The following is an 18,394-nucleotide window of genomic DNA, read 5'->3' on the forward strand; positions in this document are numbered from 1 at the left end:
CCACCCAGGGCAAGTGGAGGGTCCAGGAGGCTCCCCACAGCTGTCTGGACTCACCCACTCCAGCCTGGGCTCCTGGGCCCCCCACCCACAGTTGCTGCTTCCCGAGGGCTCTGCCGGCCCCAGAGCTTGGGTCCCCCTGCCCTAGAGGCTGATACCAGCTGTGAGCAAAGGGCAGTGGGGAGCTGAGGAGCAGCAGCAACTCCGGCCAGGAGGTGGGGCCTCAGAGGAGGAGGCAGGGCTGGAACTTATCTGAGGTAGAGCAGGGGGCAGGGCCATGGAGAGGGGCGGGGTCTCGTGGTGAGAGGTGGAATAGCCCACCCAATTTTCTGTCTAGTTCACCTCAGCCCCCCACCGGGAAGAGGCTGGCGGCACCGCTGGCAGGAGGTGGGACTGGTGACGCAGCAAATAGCAATTTTCCGCTCTCAGCGGAACGTTCGGTAGGTGCTGCTGGGAGCTGCACCTTTCTCATGACCCACAAAACCAAAGTCCTGATTCTTAGCAGTAGTTTAAGATCCCATTGAACTGTCTTCGGGACAAGATGCAGTTAGTCCTGGAGTCCAGGCCAGATTCCATCCCATTTAGATTTCTAAATACACAGGTTATTTGCTCATTAGAAATTCATAGATAAATTCTCTCTGAAATCTCAACTGGAATACAGAATTCTTCACTTTCCGTCCTAAACAGTAGTATGTAAGTGTTGCAGTTCATTGTTAAAGAATTACCCCATTCCACCCCAGAGATGGTTGCATTTCACTGGTGGGTGAAGCATATTGCATATTTTTGTCTAAGGGTAAGATTTTCAACAGTGCCCGCAGGAGTTAAGTGCCAAAATCCCTTTGATTTTCAAGTCAGTCCCACCCTAAAGCATTTTAGGATCCTTGAGAATAAAAGGTGCTGCATATGTATATATGTAAGTAGCTCGTATTACCATGATTATTAAGCCCAAAACAATGATTGTATGAGGGAAAAAACAAGAACAGGCTTAGACTTGTGGCCATATTGAAGCTATGGAACTCCAAATATCATATCAGTCTTGCATGTAAAGTCAACAAAGCTAAAGCAAGCCTTGGAGAAATTTCAAGACCCAGCACCTTACAGTATTTGCCTTTAGCTCGATTCAATGGCAGCTACTGGAGGGCATCAATTAGTGGTGCCTAAATGGGTCTGATTTTCAGAGGTTCTGCTCAGCCTGTGTCTGACTTCATCTCAAGTTTGGGGTTCTCAGCACCTTTGTAAATCAAGCCATCTTGTCTCAAGCTGGGTTCCCAGGAAACTCAGTACTTAAGTACTATGGCATTCATTCATTGAAGGGCTGGTCAAAAAGTTTCAAATGAAACATTTTCCGGTTGGAACATGAGATTTTGTCAAAACTGAAATTTTCTGTGGGAAACGCTTGATTTCAGCCACATTTTTCATTAGAGGAATTGAAACAAATTGAGCTATTTCCACGTTGAAATTTTTCATTCTGTATGAAGTTCAGCTATTCCTGACGAAATGTCAAAATATCAGAATTCCCCTCGGGATGGAAATTCCATTTTGTGTTTGGGTCTAATGAACAGGTTAGCGAAAAGAGACCGTTTTATTTATTGATTGTAGTATAATGAAAAGTGTAAAGTGAATATAAATGAGTGTATAAATCTAGTAAACACCGTCTCAGTTGAGTGTCACTGTACTTACAGTACCAATAGAGTATGTGTTTGATTCACTTTTAATTTCCATAGAAGTCTTGTCCTCCAAAAGCCGCTATACATGGGAAAGTGCCTGGATGAAAACTAATTAAAATTTGGTGGTCTAATTAGTCATGCCATAGCCGAGGTTTATAGCCCTTGCTTGATCTCTGCCCTGCAGGGAATTATATAAACAGAGCTTTGTGCTTTTCCATGTATAGTTAGATTTATAAAGTAACATTCAAATCAGCTTTGCTAGGGGTGGCTTCTGTTTGATCATGGGCTACTACAACGCTCAGCAAACGGACTGCAAAATTTGGAATGTCCCTCTTTGCTGATAATGACGTTAGATGAAAAAGCCAGCTTCAGATGGGGTAGACAGCAAATCTCCCCCAGATATTAAACAGCCCAGACTCAGAAACTGCAGTACTTTTCATTACATGCCTGTTGTCTGTTTGGTTTATATTCAACAAATCAAGTCAAAATCCTACTGAGGCATACATAATGCTCTCGGTAACAGATGCAGACGAGTGCATTAATAAATCATGACCATCATTAGAATTCTTAAACCAATTTTCTGCAGTCAGGCATGCTATTTATTACCAGCCTTGTATTGTTGGGGAGGGGGGATTATTATTTAGTTAGTTATAAGATTTTTTTTTTCTTTTCATATTAAATTAATAAAATGGCAGGAGCAAATTCATTTACAAAGGTCACTAACAACACAATGAAGGTGTGGAGCAGACTTTCGACGCAGTGACATGCAAGATGAGTGTCAGGACCCTGGAGCTGATGGGTTACTGGTGAGATGCTGCCCATTGGCAGTTTAGTGTCAAGCGCAAACATAGACGGGGTCTAGGCTGAGATAGCCCTGGGAGGTCTGGCTGAAATGGGCAGGAAGAATGGAATTAGGAATTAACCCAGGAGAAATTGATGTGCCTCGAAAGGTAACTTGGCTTCAATGTTCTACATTGAGCAGCAGGGGCCAAAGATTTCTGTTCCTTTGCTGGTGTTTCTCCCATCCCTAAGTAGTCCCTCCCCGCTGACACAGGAGTCCTCCCTCCAGCCCAGCCTCCATCATGCAAACTGGCCTGAGGCCACCCTTTGCTGGATAAAATGATGGCAACAAAGGTACTTTGCATTGAGCGGTCACCACTGGCCAACACGTGATTGGGGTTAGGAGGTGTAAGTGGTGGGCTCCCGGGACTCAAGCCACGTGCGTTGTTGCCTGAGCAATTCTAGTATCTGTCATTGTCTCATCTCCTTGCAAGCCCCATTCAATGAGAGGAGGTTGGAAGTAGCCTTCACAGATAAATCACCACCAGCAGTGGTCTTGGAAAGGCTTCCATTTGCCTGATCCCCAGCGGCAGAAGAATGGACTTGAGGCATGGCCCTCATGGTCCAAGCCCATTCAAGTGGTAGAAAAAACAGGCCGTCACCTCTCGCAGCTGTAGTAGAAAGAGAACCTGAGACAAGAGACCTGGTATGAGGCTCTGATCTTGCCCGGTTCTGTGAGCCTGCAATGAGGCAGAGCCTGACATCTGCTCACAGCCTGACTTTTGCTAACGTTGCTTTATATCAGCAAAACTTGACCACTGCTTTAGCTCATGCCTCAAGCCTCATACCAGGCCTCTTCTCTCAGGCTCTCTTTCTACTACAACTGCCACCCCTATTAGTGATGAAGATGTGGAGGAGATAGCTGCCACCGACAGCACAGAGCATTCTGCCACAGCAAAGCTACAATCTACTATGTTTGAGGTCTATAAAAGTAGATAAGGAAGTGTTGTTTACTACTTCTCCTAACACAAGAACTAGGGGTCACCAAATGAAATGAATAGGCAGCAGGTTTAAAACAAATAAAAGGAAGTATTTCTTCACACAACATACAGTCAACCTGTGGAACTCCTTGCCAGAGGATGTTGTGAAGGCCAAGACCATAACAGGGTTCAAAAAATAACTAGATAAATTCATGGAGGATAGGTCCATCCATGATTATTAGCCAGGATGGGCAGGAATGGTGTCCCTAGCCTCTGTTTGCCAGAAGCTGGGAATGAGCAATGGGGGATGGATCACTTGATGATTACCTCTTCTGTACATTCCCTCTGGGGCACCTGGCACTGGCCACTGTCGGAAGACAGGATACTGGGCTAGATGTTCTCAGTGGTACCAGATGACAGAACAAGGAGTAATGGTCTCAAGTTGCGGTGGGGGAGGTTTAGGTTGGATATTAGGAAAAACTTTTTCACTAGGAGGGTGGTGAAGCACTGGAATGGGTTATCTAGGGAGGTGGTGGAATCTCCTTCCTTAGAGGTTTTTAAGGTCAGGCTTGACAAAGCCCTGGCTGGGATGATTTAGTTGGGAATTGGTCCTGCTTTGAGCAGGGGGTTGGACTAGATACCTCCTGAGGTCCCTTCCAACCCTGATATTCTATGATTCTATGGACCGTTGGTCTGACCCTGTAGGGCCATTCTTATGTTCTTATATATGTAAGAATCAGTCATAGGTCTGCTCATGAGAATGAGGCATACATTTTTAATGGTGAGGGTAATTAACCATCAGAACAATTTATCAAGGGTTGCGGTACACTCCACCTCACTGTCAATTTTTAAATAAGAATAGGTGTTTTTGTAAAAAAAAAAACCCTGCTCTTGTTCAAGCAGGAGTTAATTTGGGGAAGTCCTATGGCCTGTGTTATAGAGAAGGTGAGACTAGGTGATCACAATGGTTCCTTCCAGCCTTAAAATCTGTTGAAACTCCACCCAAAGCTCCGAGTGCCTTGCAAATACTGGAACTCAGTCGAAGTTGACCAGCGCAGCCACACTTCTTCTTCCCCCAACCCGGTAACAAGGCTTGCACCTCCTGGCAACTGTGAAAAGAGGATCGGTATTTCAAGTGCTGGTGTATTATCCCTAAAGAAGAAGGCATGCTATAAATGGGCAAAACTAAAACACTTCCCGGAGCTCTCCCTGTTGTGCCTAGACATTGCTGCTGATCTGATCTTTACGGTATGCTGCATGGTAAAGCAGCAGAAGGGAGGGGAAGATCCTTTCGCCCCCTGGATTAAGCATATATATGACATATTCCAGCAGTGCTTCCTCCTCAGAATGCACCTTTCTGAAATTACCTAAATACGCATATATCTGAGTAGGCTGGAAAGGCTCCATCTGGCTGGCGGAGACGCAGCTGAGGATTTCTTAGTAAATGTACATTTTTTTTTAACTGGTGGCCCTTATGCTCTGTCAAATAAATACATATTTTGACCAGCGTTGCAGCATGCATTATTTACTCCACTGACATTAACAGCTTTCTGGAGCTGCTCTGGGAGCTGCAACAAGGCACCAGCGTAATTCGGAGCAGTGGAAAAATTAGCAAATGGATCCTTGACGTAATACCTCATAACAGCTTCCTTGTGTCAACTCGTGGTATGGAGTCAGGAGTGCATGGATAATAAGCAGGATCTGATTTTCCAACGTTGGGATGCATGGAACACTTGCCCCACTGTTGACGATGATCAGAAGCTGCTGTTGTGTCGAGACTGACTAGCTAAATGGAGCATGTCCTAGACATAATTCCTTTTGAAAAGCAAGCCTTGTTTGCTGGATTTTGAAATACATAAGAGGCCAGATGTTCAAAAGGGCTCAGCACCAATCAGAACAAGGCAACACATAAGGAACTGAACGCTTCTAAAAGCCGGACCTTAAATGAACTTAATTACAAGGATGGCTTTCTGAAACCTAAGTCTGAGTCCATCAAGAGAGGCGTTTCTGGCTAGTCTTTCCTGGCCTTTTCCATAGAGTTCAGTTTCTACTTCCAAGCAGCCACCCACTAGACTCCACAACCCAATGTGAATGCTGAGAACTCTGGCCCAATGCTTTTATTGGACAACACGATACACTATGAACGTCTCTGCACGGTAAAATGGTCCCAGGCTCATCCACAAGGCCCTCTGCTGTGCTGCCTCTGGGGAATCTGTATGTAAAATCCGTTTTGTTGTTTCCCCGTCCTTGACCTCTCTCTGCCTGTCCATCCATTCAATATGAGCTGCTCCAGGCAAGGGCTTCTGGGGTGCCACTGCCAATAATAATAAATATAATAGATTACTGAGGTTGGTGCAGTGTACAAGGTACACACTACACAGCTAAAAGTCCGTGTGGTCTAGTGGATCGTCCCAGACCAGTGCTCTTATGGGAAGTGTGGTCTAGTCCCAATTTCTCCTAGTGGCCTGCTGGGGGACCTTGGACAAGTCACTTTAACCTCTCTGTGCTCAGTTTCCCCATCTGTAAAATAGGGAAATCTTTAGTAAAAGGCGAAAGATTTATACGATTTGAAGAGAAACCAGAGTATAATACTGCCCTCCTTTGTAGCGTGCTCTGCAATCTACTGATGACAAGTGCCGCGGAAGGGCTAGGGATTATTCTCAAGATGTGTGGCAGTGGTCGCTCAGCGTCAGACTGATCAGCTCCACTTGCAGAGCGATTCCATTGTAAAGGAGTCATCGCTCTGTTTTACTCTGCAAGCGACACCCGGGGCCTTTGCCTTTTCATGGCACGACCCACAGCCAGGATCATCTGCAGAGCCGGCCGGCGGCTCGTGCTAAGGGGTGTTTCCGCAACCTACAAAGCCACATTTACATTGTAAAAGCGGGAAAAAACTATGCTGATTTTGTGCAGCATCTATTATTTTTAGGGCTAGATTGGCTCTGGCCCTTCAAGGATGGCCAAGAAGGGAGCACAAAAGTGTCCTCCCTTGCCCTTCCAGCAGACACCACTGCACTTCCCAGAGTACAGACAGTGCTTTTTCCTAACCCCTGGGAAGCAGTAGCCACCTCAGTAGGGTTGAGGGGTAGTAATGAGGACTAGATACACGAGAGAGCACACCCTACTAATGGGTGATGTAGCATGTCAATTTCCAACTCCAAGCACTGAAAAATGGTGAGTTGAGCCCCCTACCCAAAAAATCATGAGATTTGGCTTAAAATCTCAAAGGCTTTACAAAAAATAAGATTTAGGGGGGTTGTGGTGTTTTTTGTTTTTGCTATCAGGTATTGTAGCTCCCGGGGGGGGAGGGGAGGGTGTCAGATTTTCAAGCTTTTCCCTGAAACCACAAGTGCTAGAAACTTACCTTTAAAACAAAAATGACAGCCGAGAGTCTCATAACATCACATGACTCCAGGAGTTGGGGCTTTAAGAAAAGTAGGCAATATCACAAGACTCCCCATAAACTCGTGAGAGTCGGCATCGCTGATGCTTCCCTGCCTTTGTAAAACTGGACTGGACTAGAAAATACACCGTTAGACAACCCAGTCCTGCTTTGACCCCTCACAGGATGGACAAACTGATTTAACAGCAAAGACCCATTTCTAATGTCTTTGACTTTGTAAAGGAATGATGGCCCAGTAGTCAGCAGCCCTAGTCTAGGACATGGGTCCCTGTGCTAGGATAGACTTCCTGTGATATCTTTAGTTTCTCTGTGCCTCATTTTCTCCATCTATAAAATGGGGATAATAGCACTTCCCTACCCCAGATAGGGGTGTTGTGAGGATAAATACATTAAAGATTGTGAGGTGCTTACATATTATGATGATGGAGGTCATACAGGGACCAAAGGTGCTGGACGGTTACATTCACTTAGAAATAAACTTGGCCTATCTACCCACAGGATAAGGAGTAAGAACCCTGCTTATATCCCCATGTGGGCTACCTAGACCTTGAATGCAGAACCATGCACCCGCTTGCTTCCTCAATGGAGAAGATGGGCAGCAATTGGGTGAGAGATAGTGGGGTATTGGCTCCACCCCCTCTCCTTGCTGGCTGGTCTGGGGGAAGTGGTAATTTCTGCTGATACAGGCCAGCAGTAAATTTCCACCCAATTGTGGCTGTGTGTCTGAGGTGGGGCTGCTTCCGGAGTGGTGGTGTTTACATATCATCCTTTGCTGAGGGCTGTGATTAACGTGACAATCAAGCCCTTACCCAGAAATCTGGAAAATACCAGCACACAAAGAGGGTTTGTTTCTTCTGCCGTAAATCAACACAATGTTTTCGTTTCATTTTATTTAAAAAAAAATTTTTAAATGCTAGGCAAATTTGAACAGAAATGATTTGACTCAGGCTGCTTTAGATCAACCTTCCGTGGGTTCGAGAGAGAATGAATAAACCTTTCGTGTATGGGTGCAGTTGTCTTGTTGAACTGTGAATAATTTCACACAATCCAGTTTTGTCAAGAGTGGGGAGGAAAAAAGGAAGACATTTATATTGGCACCATGACGCCACATTTGTGCATCTCTTTGTACATTACCATATTTATAGCTTTAAAAATACTTAGAAGGCTGGAATTGATACCGATTGCCTTACATTTCTACTTATTTTTGTGTCTTTATCCCAGCAAATCTCTCTCTCATTCCTTTTAAGATTGGATGATGGTCAAAATCAGTGAATGGGGTGAGTTTAAGCTTAGGCTGGTGTCACAGGCTGGCTCTTTACGGGGAGGTGGGTTCAGCCCCATGTCTGACATACTTTGCTCACCTGCCCAGGTGGAGAGAATGAGTAGTGTCATGGGACAGGTGGCTAAAATCAGGCCTCTGGAGTGTAGATAAGAGAGACCTCTGGAGAGTCAGGAGAGGTTCCAGGCTAGAAGTCCTGGGCACTGTTGTTTGCTAGGGAGTGAAAGGGTGGCGTGAACACTTCTATACAAAGAATCATCTTAGACACAAGCGACAGGGGGTGGGGAGTGCAGAGAGCCAACACCTGCTAGAAAGGCAAGAGCGTGGGGAGCTGGTAGGCTGAAGGAAAACCCTCAGCTGGAAGTTTTGTTTTTTTTTCCTTTTGAACTTTACGTTAATACACCAGACCCCAAGCATGGATGTTACTGGACATGGGAAAGTCTTTTGTGAGTTATTGAGGAGCCCAAGAGGTGAAACTGAGGCAGCAGTGAGCTTGGACTCAGACCAGATAAGGCAACATGGTGACAGTTGGTTTGGATCCAAGTCCCACTTTATCTGACCTCCAAATGTTGTTGTTGTTTTTTTTAATGTGAGTAGGTTATTATTAATTATCTGCATGCCAGTAGTGCCTCCAACAAAAATCAGGGCCACGTTGTGTTAGGTGCTGTACAAACACGTAATAAGGGATAGTCTCTGCTCTGACAAGTTTACAATCTAAATAGACAAGACAGAGTAAAAGGCAGTTTGATTGTCTCCACTTTATATATGGGAAATACAGAAACAGATAGGTTACATAAACTGCCCATGGTTATGCAGGAAATCAGTGGCAGACCTGGGAACCGAATGGCAGACACACATGTCCCACTTCAGTGCATTAACCACAATACCACCCTTTTTTGTTAAGAGGAAGGATGGTTCAGTGGTTAGGACACTAATGGAGCCTTGTAAAATGGGGGGGGGTGTCACTTCCTTTATCTGCCACAGACCTCCCGTGTGATCCTGGACAAGTCACTTAGGGCTTGTCTACATCGGGGCTGTGGGGGTGTTAAACCAGATTGATTCCATGTGCATTATTTAACTTTTGGTACATAACCCTCAGTAACAGCATGCACACTGGATGCTGTTTCTTCTTTCACTTCACCTCGTTGTGTACGCATGGCAGCAACTCACTGCATACGAAGAGTGGGGCATTCCTGGAGGGTATCAATCGTCCTTTGCTTCGCTGCTCAGCAGAGTGCATTCTGGGAAAAAAATCACTTTGCATTTTGGGATGCACAGCAGAAGCAAGGCAGGGTGATTTTTTTTTTAAATCCCATGGTTCCTTCCCAAACATGCTAGCACCAGAGTCAAATTGTATCAGCCAGTATGGACCCAAGATTGCTGTGAATACGTACGGGCAGCTTGGGCTGTATTTCAGCACTCAACATTGGAAGTATTCAGGGCGACAAAATATTCAGGATTTAGCTGGAGACAATAAAAGTGGCAATGTCATTTGGGTACTTCTTCCTGGTCCGGTCTGGTCAAGGCCACCGTAAAGGCACATTTGTCTCACTGGATTCTAGGGCGCCAGGGGATGGTGGGGGTGGCATCTGCCATGGTCACCCAGAACAGAAGCTAGCACAGCAGTAGAGCACAATAATAATAATTAGGGCTGTCAATTAATCGCAGTTAACTCGGGCAATTAACTCAAAAAAATTAATGGCGATTAGAAAAATTAATGGTAATTAATTGCACTGTTAAACAATAGAATACCAATTGAAATTTATTACATATTTTTGGATGTTTTTCTACATTTTCAAATATATCGATTTCAATGACAACACAGAATACAAAGTGTACAGTGCTCACTTTATATTATTTTTATTACAAACATTTGCACTGTAAAAATGATAAAAGAAGTAATATTTTTCAATTCACCTCATACAAGTACTGTAGTGCAATCTCATTATGATGAAATGCAACTTACAAATGCAGGTTTTTTTTGTTACATAACTGCACTCAAAAACAAAACAATGTAAAACTTTAGAGCCTACAAGTCCACTCAGTCCTACTTCTTTTTCAGCCAATTGCTAAGACAAACAAGTTTGTTTACATTTACGGGAGTTAATGCTGCCCACTTTTGAATTACAATGTCAGCTGAAAGTGAGAACAGGCGTTTGCATGGCACTTTTGTAGCTGGCATCGCAAGATATTTACGTGCCAGATGCGCTAAAGATTTGTATGCCTCTTCATGCTTCGCCCTTCATTCCAGAGGACATGCTTCCATGCTGATGATGCTCATTTAAAAAAAAAAAGTGTTAATTAAATTTGTGACTGAACTCCTTGGGGGAGAATTCTATGTCTCCTGCTCTGTTTTACCCGCATTCTGCCATATATTTCATGTTATAGCAGTCTCAGATGATTACTCAGCACATGTTTGTTTTAAGAACACTTTCACTGCAAATTTGACAAAATGCAAAGAAGATACCCATGTGAAATTTCTAAAGATAGTTACAGCACTCGACCCAAGGTTTAAGAATCTGAAGTGCCTTCCAAAATCTGAGAGGGATGAGGTGTGGAGCATGCTTCCAGAAGTCTTAAAAGAGCAACACTAAGATGAGGAAACTGCAGAACCCAAACCACCAAAAAAGAAAATCAACTTTCTGCTGATGGCATCTGACTCAGATGATGAAAATGAAATTGCATCGGTCCGCACTGCTTTGGATCATTATCAAGCAGACCCGTCATCAGCATGGACGCATGTCCTCTGGAATGGTGGTTGAAGCATCAAGGAACATATGAATCTTTAGTGTATCTGGCATGTAAATATCTTGTGATGTCGGCTACAACAATGCCATGCAAACGCCTGTTCTCACTTTCAGGTGACATTGTAAACAAGGAGCAGGCAGCATTATCTTCTGCAAATGTAAACAAACTTGTTTGTCTTAGCAATTGGCTAAACAAGAAATAGGACTGATTGGACCTGTAGGCTCTAAAGTTTGTTTTATTTTTGAATGCAGAGGTTTTTTTGTAGATAATTCTACATTTGTAAGTTCAACTTTCATGATAAAGAGATTGCACTACAGTACGTGTATTAGGTGAATTGAAAAATACTATTTCTTTTGTTTTTTACAGTGCAAATATTTGTAATAAAAATAAATATAAAGTGAGCACTGTACACTTTGTATTCTGTATTGTAACTGAAATTGATATATTTGAAAATGTGGAAAATATAAAAACCATATTTAAATAAATGATATTCTATTATTGTTCAACAGCGCAATTAATCGTGATAATAATAATACTCAATTGTAAAGATAGATCCTTACATGCCAAAATCCCCTCAAGAGAATCTTCTTCCTCAGACCCAGCCTGGGTTTCTGGCTGGGAATCAGGCTTGGCTGCTGCATAGTGGGAATTGGGCTCACCTCCTATCTGGCTTTCTGGGGCCAACTCTTCACTCCTCGCGCTCATCCTCTGATTCTTGCTGGATGTCCTCAGGATTCTGTGAAATTCTGGCCCCATGCCAGTTCTTAAATGGGATAGGAGACATCCGGGCAACTTGACACGAGAGAAGTGGAGGACTCGCAGATAAACAGATAAGTCAGTAATGGTCGTCCACAAAGTAATATGGAATAGTAGCTAGAGGACCGACAAAGTAGCATACAGCCACATTACGAGCACTCGAAAAACAATCGAACTAACTCAGCTTGCAGCAAACTTAGTTCACTCTGAAAGCAGACTCCAGAGTTCACGATTAAATATGGAGTTAGTGCATGACAACAAATTTTGTCATGTGTACATGAGTGTTTTCAAACCAGTTTCACTTCACTTAAGCCGGTGTAACCCTTCCCCTTCACTCCTGTGTAGACAAACCCTTAGTCTCTCTGTGCCTCAGTTTCCTGCCTGTAAAACGGAGCTAATAGCACTGCCCTACTTCACAGTGGTGTGAGGATGAATACATTAAAGGCTGCAAGGCACTCAGATACTATAGTAATGAGGGGCCAGATCAGTACTTTAGATAGATGGAAGGGGAGTAGTTGGATGAAATGGTCTCACTTTTGGTCAATTTCTAACCCAGCCCTGGAGATTGAAGAACAGTATCTGCAAAGTTCAGCTGCTGTGCAGGCTTCCCTCAAGTTGCTTCCACCTTGAGGGACATGACATTTGAGCCTCCGTCCCATTCGCTGCTTAGATTCTTTACTAAGAATGAGACCTCAATGCAGTGACAAATGATTAACTTTCACTGTATCTTCAGTATTCTGTCCACACATTACAATGTAAGGAAGCACTTCCAGTATCCACAGAAACCTGAAGTGTGGTTAGCAATGCTTTCTCTGTGATTATGAATTAGATTAGCTCCTGTGCCCTGCTGAGAAAGGGTATTAAGTTTAGCATATGGAGAAACCAAATAGGGGGGCAAGTGCTAGCCTGAGGGTTAGAAGAGCTCTTAATTCCTTCCATTTCTTCCATTCTTCTTTATACCCGAGTTGGTTAGGGTGCACATGGGAGAATTGGTATAGGATAAAGGGCGGCCAAAAGAACTGAACTTCTCAATTGCTGGATGGTGCAGTATTTCTATGTTTGTAGTATATTAAGAACAGCTATGCTGGGAGACACCAGTGGTCCTTCTAGCCTTGAATGGTCTATGCCCACTGGGAAGGGGTTGAAAATGTTCAGCCACAGCATGAGCAGTAGCATGAGTCCTCTCCACGCTGCCCCACCAGCCTTCCTCAGCCTTGATATGGAGGCACCATCTCTAGGAGTCAAAGGAAGTTCAATCCCAAAAGTCCATGTAGTCAACGTCCCTGCTACGCCTGCCATTAAGGGGTTGTGTTGCGTTTGGTGGTGCTGGTGACGTGGATGCTCGTACCTTAGCAAGCCCTATTATCTATTCTTCTGTTACACTGTAATATCTCTTTCTCTCCTGCCCGTGTCTTGTGGCTTTTCCCAGCCTTACAGATGTTCCACCTTGTGCTGTGATACTGCCAGACTGCAGGACTGGGCTGGGTTGAATAGCTGAATAGGAGACTATAGAAATGCAAAGTATCCTTAGTCCCTTGAATGCTACTTCCTGTTTTACTGAAGACCCTGGTTCAAGAGAGGCCTTGTGGTCCAGTGCACAGGGTACTGGACATGGTGACCAGGGTTCTACTCCTGATTCTGCCATTGACCTGCTGCGTGATGTTGGGTATATGACCTCCCCTCTTTGTGCCTCTGTTTCCTGTCCCACCCTTTGTCTGTCCTGTCCATTTAGACAGGACAGGAGCTTTCTCTCGCAAGACATGTATTAGAATGCCTAGCGTAATGGAGTCCTCTACCCCTCTGTATTTTGTGTTTTGCAGCCAGACTGGCTTCGCCCGCATTCTAGATTGAAGAAACATAAATGAGGGGGAGCCTCAGATGAATGAGGCAAGTTAGCTTGTTTGCCTGGTTACTTCAATGATGAAGGGTTGCAGACGGCTCACTACTGAGCCAGGTAATTATAATGCATAAAACAACCCAGCTATAACGCAGCCGGTGCCAAGAAGGAATCGACTCGCGGCTCCTGCGAGTATCTCCGCTGTGTTATTCCAGGCATTTGAGGAGGCGTCAGCTGTCGGGGAGTGTTTCTTAAAATGGTGATTGGAGGATCTTTCCTTTTGCAAATGGCCTCCAAATGCATCAGGACAGCTGCCTGGGATACACCTCATTTAGCTGCAATTGTCTCTGCTATGTTTATGACCCTCCCACTACCGTGCAAGCTACAGCCATCACTTATAGTCTCATTTGCCTAACACGGTGTTAAGATGCCCTTCCAATGCTTTGCTGTGTTTCCTTCCCCTTCCTCTTTGTTGTGGTTGTCATCATATCTGAGATGCTAAACCTATCTCTGAACAAGCTAAGCACCTGTGTCAAAGATTGCTTGCTGAAGGGTGCTCTGTCTGCTGTTTACCCAGCAGCTTCCCCATCCTATTTAATGACACTGTTGGGGATACAGGGTGTAGTCTATAATGCCTGATTCATTATATTTAATAGCTGCACATTTTGGACTCTGGAAAACTGGCCAGGCATATGGAGCACATTAATTTGCTAGTGAGATCTGCCCTTCTTAAACCATGAACACCACAGTCTGCTCAGATTAAACCAAGGATCTGCAACCTTTGGCACGCGGCCTGTCAGGGAAATCCAGTGTTGGGCCGGGTGCAGAGTCCACAGGTTTAGCCGATTGCAGCTCCCACTGGCCATGGTTCGCCGTTACAGGCCAATGGGGCCTGCAGAAAGCGACGTGGGCCAAGGGATGTGCTGGCCACCGCTTTCTGCCGCCCCCATTGGCCTGGAACGGCGAACCGCAGCGATCGGCCGAACCGGTGGATGCTGCAGGTAAACAAACCATCGCGGCCTGCCAGCGGCTTTCCCTGATGGGCTGCGTGCCAAAGGTTGCTGATCCCTGGATTAAATCATGGGAAGCCAGAGGTGTGTTCAAAACCCTAATCCGGAGCTTAGTTTAGCCGCTGGGACTATCTCTGTAATGCATGCCGGGAGTCCCATGCTTGTGGTGCATCATGGGAGATGTAGGCTAGCCAAGGAGTCCAGCCCCTAGGGGAGAATGGGAGCACCAGGTGCTTGAACTCCAACTCCCATGAGGCACTGCAGCAGCTCAGCTAGGCAGAGATGGATATTGAACAGATCTGAAATGAAATGCTTTGATTCAATTTTCCTGTTTGCTCTCTTCATCTCTAATGACATCCACATATGACCACCTTAATGGTTTCAAATGAATTTCTCCTTGAGCCGCTGTGTCTTTGGGGTTCAAATGAACTCACCCTGAAGGGTTAAAAACCGATGTGAAGCAAGGAGACAAATTTTCATTGAGCACTGCAAATGGAGGACTCTGGAATATATATAACTCTAGAAATGGGCTGATCATACATATTTCATGGTCTTAAAAGCTGTTTAAAGATTTTATTGTATTGCCATGGTTGGTGTTTTAATGAGTATGTTGATTATGTAGTTAGAGAAATCAGAGCTTTGAAAATAGGTTGGGGGTGCTTGGAGTGGGCCCATAAGCAGTTTTGGTTGCTTTGCTGAGATCTGCCTGTACATGAATCATAGAATCATAGAATATCAGGGATGGAATGGACCTCAGGAGGTCATCTAGTCCAACCCCTTGCTCAAAGCAGGACCAACCCCAATTAAATCATCCCAGCCAGGGCTTTGTCAAGCCTGACCTTAAAAACCTCTAAGGAAGGAGATTCCACCACCTCCCTAGGTAACCCATTCCAGTGCTTCACCACCCTCCTAGTGAAAAACTTTTTCCTAATATCCAATCTAAACCTCCCCCACTGCATCTTGAGACCATTGCTCCTTGTTCTGTCATCTGGTACCACTGAGAACAGTCTAGATACATCCTCTTTGGAACCCCCTTTCAAGTAGTTGAAAGCAGCTATCAAATCCCTCCTCATTCTTCTCTTCTGCAGACTAAACAATCCTAGTTCCCTCAGCCTCTCCTCATAACTCTCGTGCTCCAGCCCCCTAATCATTTTTGTTGCCCTCCACTGCACTCTTTCCAATTTTTCCACATCCTTCCTGTAGTGTGGGGCCCAAAACTGGACACAGTACTCCAGGTGAGGCCTCACCAAAGTCGAATAGAGGGGAACGATCACGTCCCTCGATCTGCTGGCAATGCCCCTACTTATACAGCCCAAAATGCCGTTAGCCTTCTTGGCAACAAGGGCACACTGTTGACTCATATCCAGCTTCTCGTCCACCGTAACCCCTAGGTCCTTTTCTGCAGAACTGCTGCCTAGCCACTCAGTCCCTAGTCTGTAGCAATGCATGGGATTCTTCCATCCTAAGTGCAGGACTCTGCACTTGTCCTTGTTGAACCTCATCAGGTTTCTTTTGGCCCAATCCTCTAATTTGTTGAAGTCCCTCTGTATCCTATCCCTACTCTCCAGCGTATCTACCACTCCTCCCAGTTTAGTGTCATCTGCAAACTTGCTGAGAGTGCAGTCCACGCCATCCTACAGATCATTAATGAAGATATTGAACAAAACCAGCCCCAGGACCGACCCTTGGGGCACTCCGCTTGAAACCGGCTGCCAACTAGACATGGAGCCCTTGATCACTACCCGTTGAGCCCGACGATCTAGCCAGATTTCTATCCACCTTATAGTCCATTCATCCAGCCCATACTTCCTTAACTAGCTGGCAAGAATACTGCGGAGACTGTATCAAAAGCTTTGCTAAAGTCAAGGAATAACACATCCACTGCTTTCCCCTCATCCACAGACCCAGTTATGTCCTCATTGAAGGCAATTAGGTTAGTCAGGCATGACTTGCCCTTGGTGAATCCATGCTGACTGTTCCTGATCACTTTCCTCTCCTCTAAGCGCTTCAGAATTGATTCCTTGAGGACCTGCTCCATGATTTTTCCAGGGACTGAGGTGAGGCTGACTGGCCTGTAGTTCCCCGGATTCTCCTTCTTCCCTTTTTTTAAAGATGGGCACTACATTAGCCTTTTTTCCAGTCATCCGGGACCTCCCCCGATCGCCATGAGTTTTCAAAGATAATGGCCAATGGCTCTGCAATCACATCCGCCAACTCCTTTAGCACCCTCGGATGCAGCGCATCTGGCCCCATGGATTTGTGCTTGTCCAGTTTTTCTAAATAGTCCCAAACCACTTCTTTCTCCACAGAGGGCTGGTCACCTTGTCCCCATACGGTGCTGCCCAGTGCAGCAGTCTGGGAACTGACCTTGTTTGTGAAGACTGAGGCAAAAAAATCATTGAGTACATTAGCTTTTTCCACATCCTCTGTTACTAGGTTGCCTCCCTCATTCAGTAAGGGGCCCAAACTTTCCTTGACTTTCTTCTTGTTGCTAACATACCTGAAGAAACCCTTCTTGTTACTCTTAACATCTCTTGCTAACTGCAACTCCAAGTGTGATTTGGCCTTCCTGATTTCACTCCTGCACGCCTGAGCAATATTTTTATACTCCTCCCTGGTCATTTGTCCAATCTTCCACTTCTTGTAAGCTTCTTTTTTGTGTTTAAGATCAGCAAGGATTTCACTATTTAGCCAAGCTGGTCGCCTGCCATATTTATTATTCTTTCTACATGGCATTGGGTTCCTGAAAGAAGGGTGCAAACTGAAATGATAGCCCAGTTATCATCCATGAAATGAAAGGCTGATTAGTGAAGCTGTAACACAGCCTGAGACAGCTAAGCACCCCCTACCTCCCCTGCCCTGATTTACAACCCCCTGAAAACAGACAATTCACGTGGAAAGTGATGACAAACCCGTAGATCTAGCTGGGAACCGTGCTGCTACTAAACACGAATCTCTTGTGGAAAGAAAAGCCTGCTTTGTTATCACAGAGCACAGCTGATCATTACTTTTATATCAATAGCTGGTGGACCTGCCCGTAACTTCCACCTAGGCGGACAGACGTCATTCAATCTAGATCCGTTATTGAGGGATTGATGGCAACTATGCAACTAACACTTTTGCTCCTCGCTTTCAGCTACTGGCCCCACGCTGTAGGTAACATTTTGTTCCTGGGGCAAATACACTTACAATAAATCACATTGTGGTATAGGAAAAGATACACTTGGAGGTTGTTACCTGCTATTTCTTTGGGTGTGAGAGAGAGTGTTTTGGGGTATTTTCATTACTTTGTGGTGCTGACAACAGACTTGAACCCACCCCTAAAGGACTTCAGTAGGATTTAGACACATACGCAGACTGGGCCACCAAGAGGTGCATACCATTCGATGCGTCTAAAGGGGAAGTTACGCTAGGCCAAGCGATACCCAAGAAGCAATCCATCCAGGGAAGGGGAGCCATTTCTACAGGCTACATTCAGCAGGATTTTCTCAAGAGAAGGCTGCTGATTGCCAAAAGTCAAACAGGCTCTTTCCAAAGAGGCCAAAGTAGAGCCATTATTTTTAAGTCTAGAGAAAAGGTATTAAAACGTAACAATGCTTTTTGGGAGAGTCAGAGTCCACTTAAAGTATTGCACTGGAGGAGGAGGGAGGAGGGAAAAGGAGGATATTAGCCCTTAACAGGATGAGAAGACTAAAGGGTAGATTTTCTCTGGTTAAGGAACAGAGAGGGGGCTGTTTAATCTCACAAAGAAGAAAAAGCTATAATCAGAGCCGGCGCCAGGCATAAGCAGACTAGGCAATTTCTTAGGGTCCCAAGCAGCCCCCTATTTGCTTTTTATTATGAGGACTTGCCTGTTTTCCTACTGGGGGAGCAAAAATATTCCTGCTTAGTGCCCCCAATGGGCTCGCACCGGCTCTGGATACTGAGAGAAAAGATG

Source organism: Chrysemys picta, chromosome 7 (assembly GCF_011386835.1).
Source record: "Chrysemys picta bellii isolate R12L10 chromosome 7, ASM1138683v2, whole genome shotgun sequence".
In the NCBI taxonomy this organism is placed as follows: Eukaryota; Metazoa; Chordata; order Testudines; family Emydidae; genus Chrysemys; species Chrysemys picta.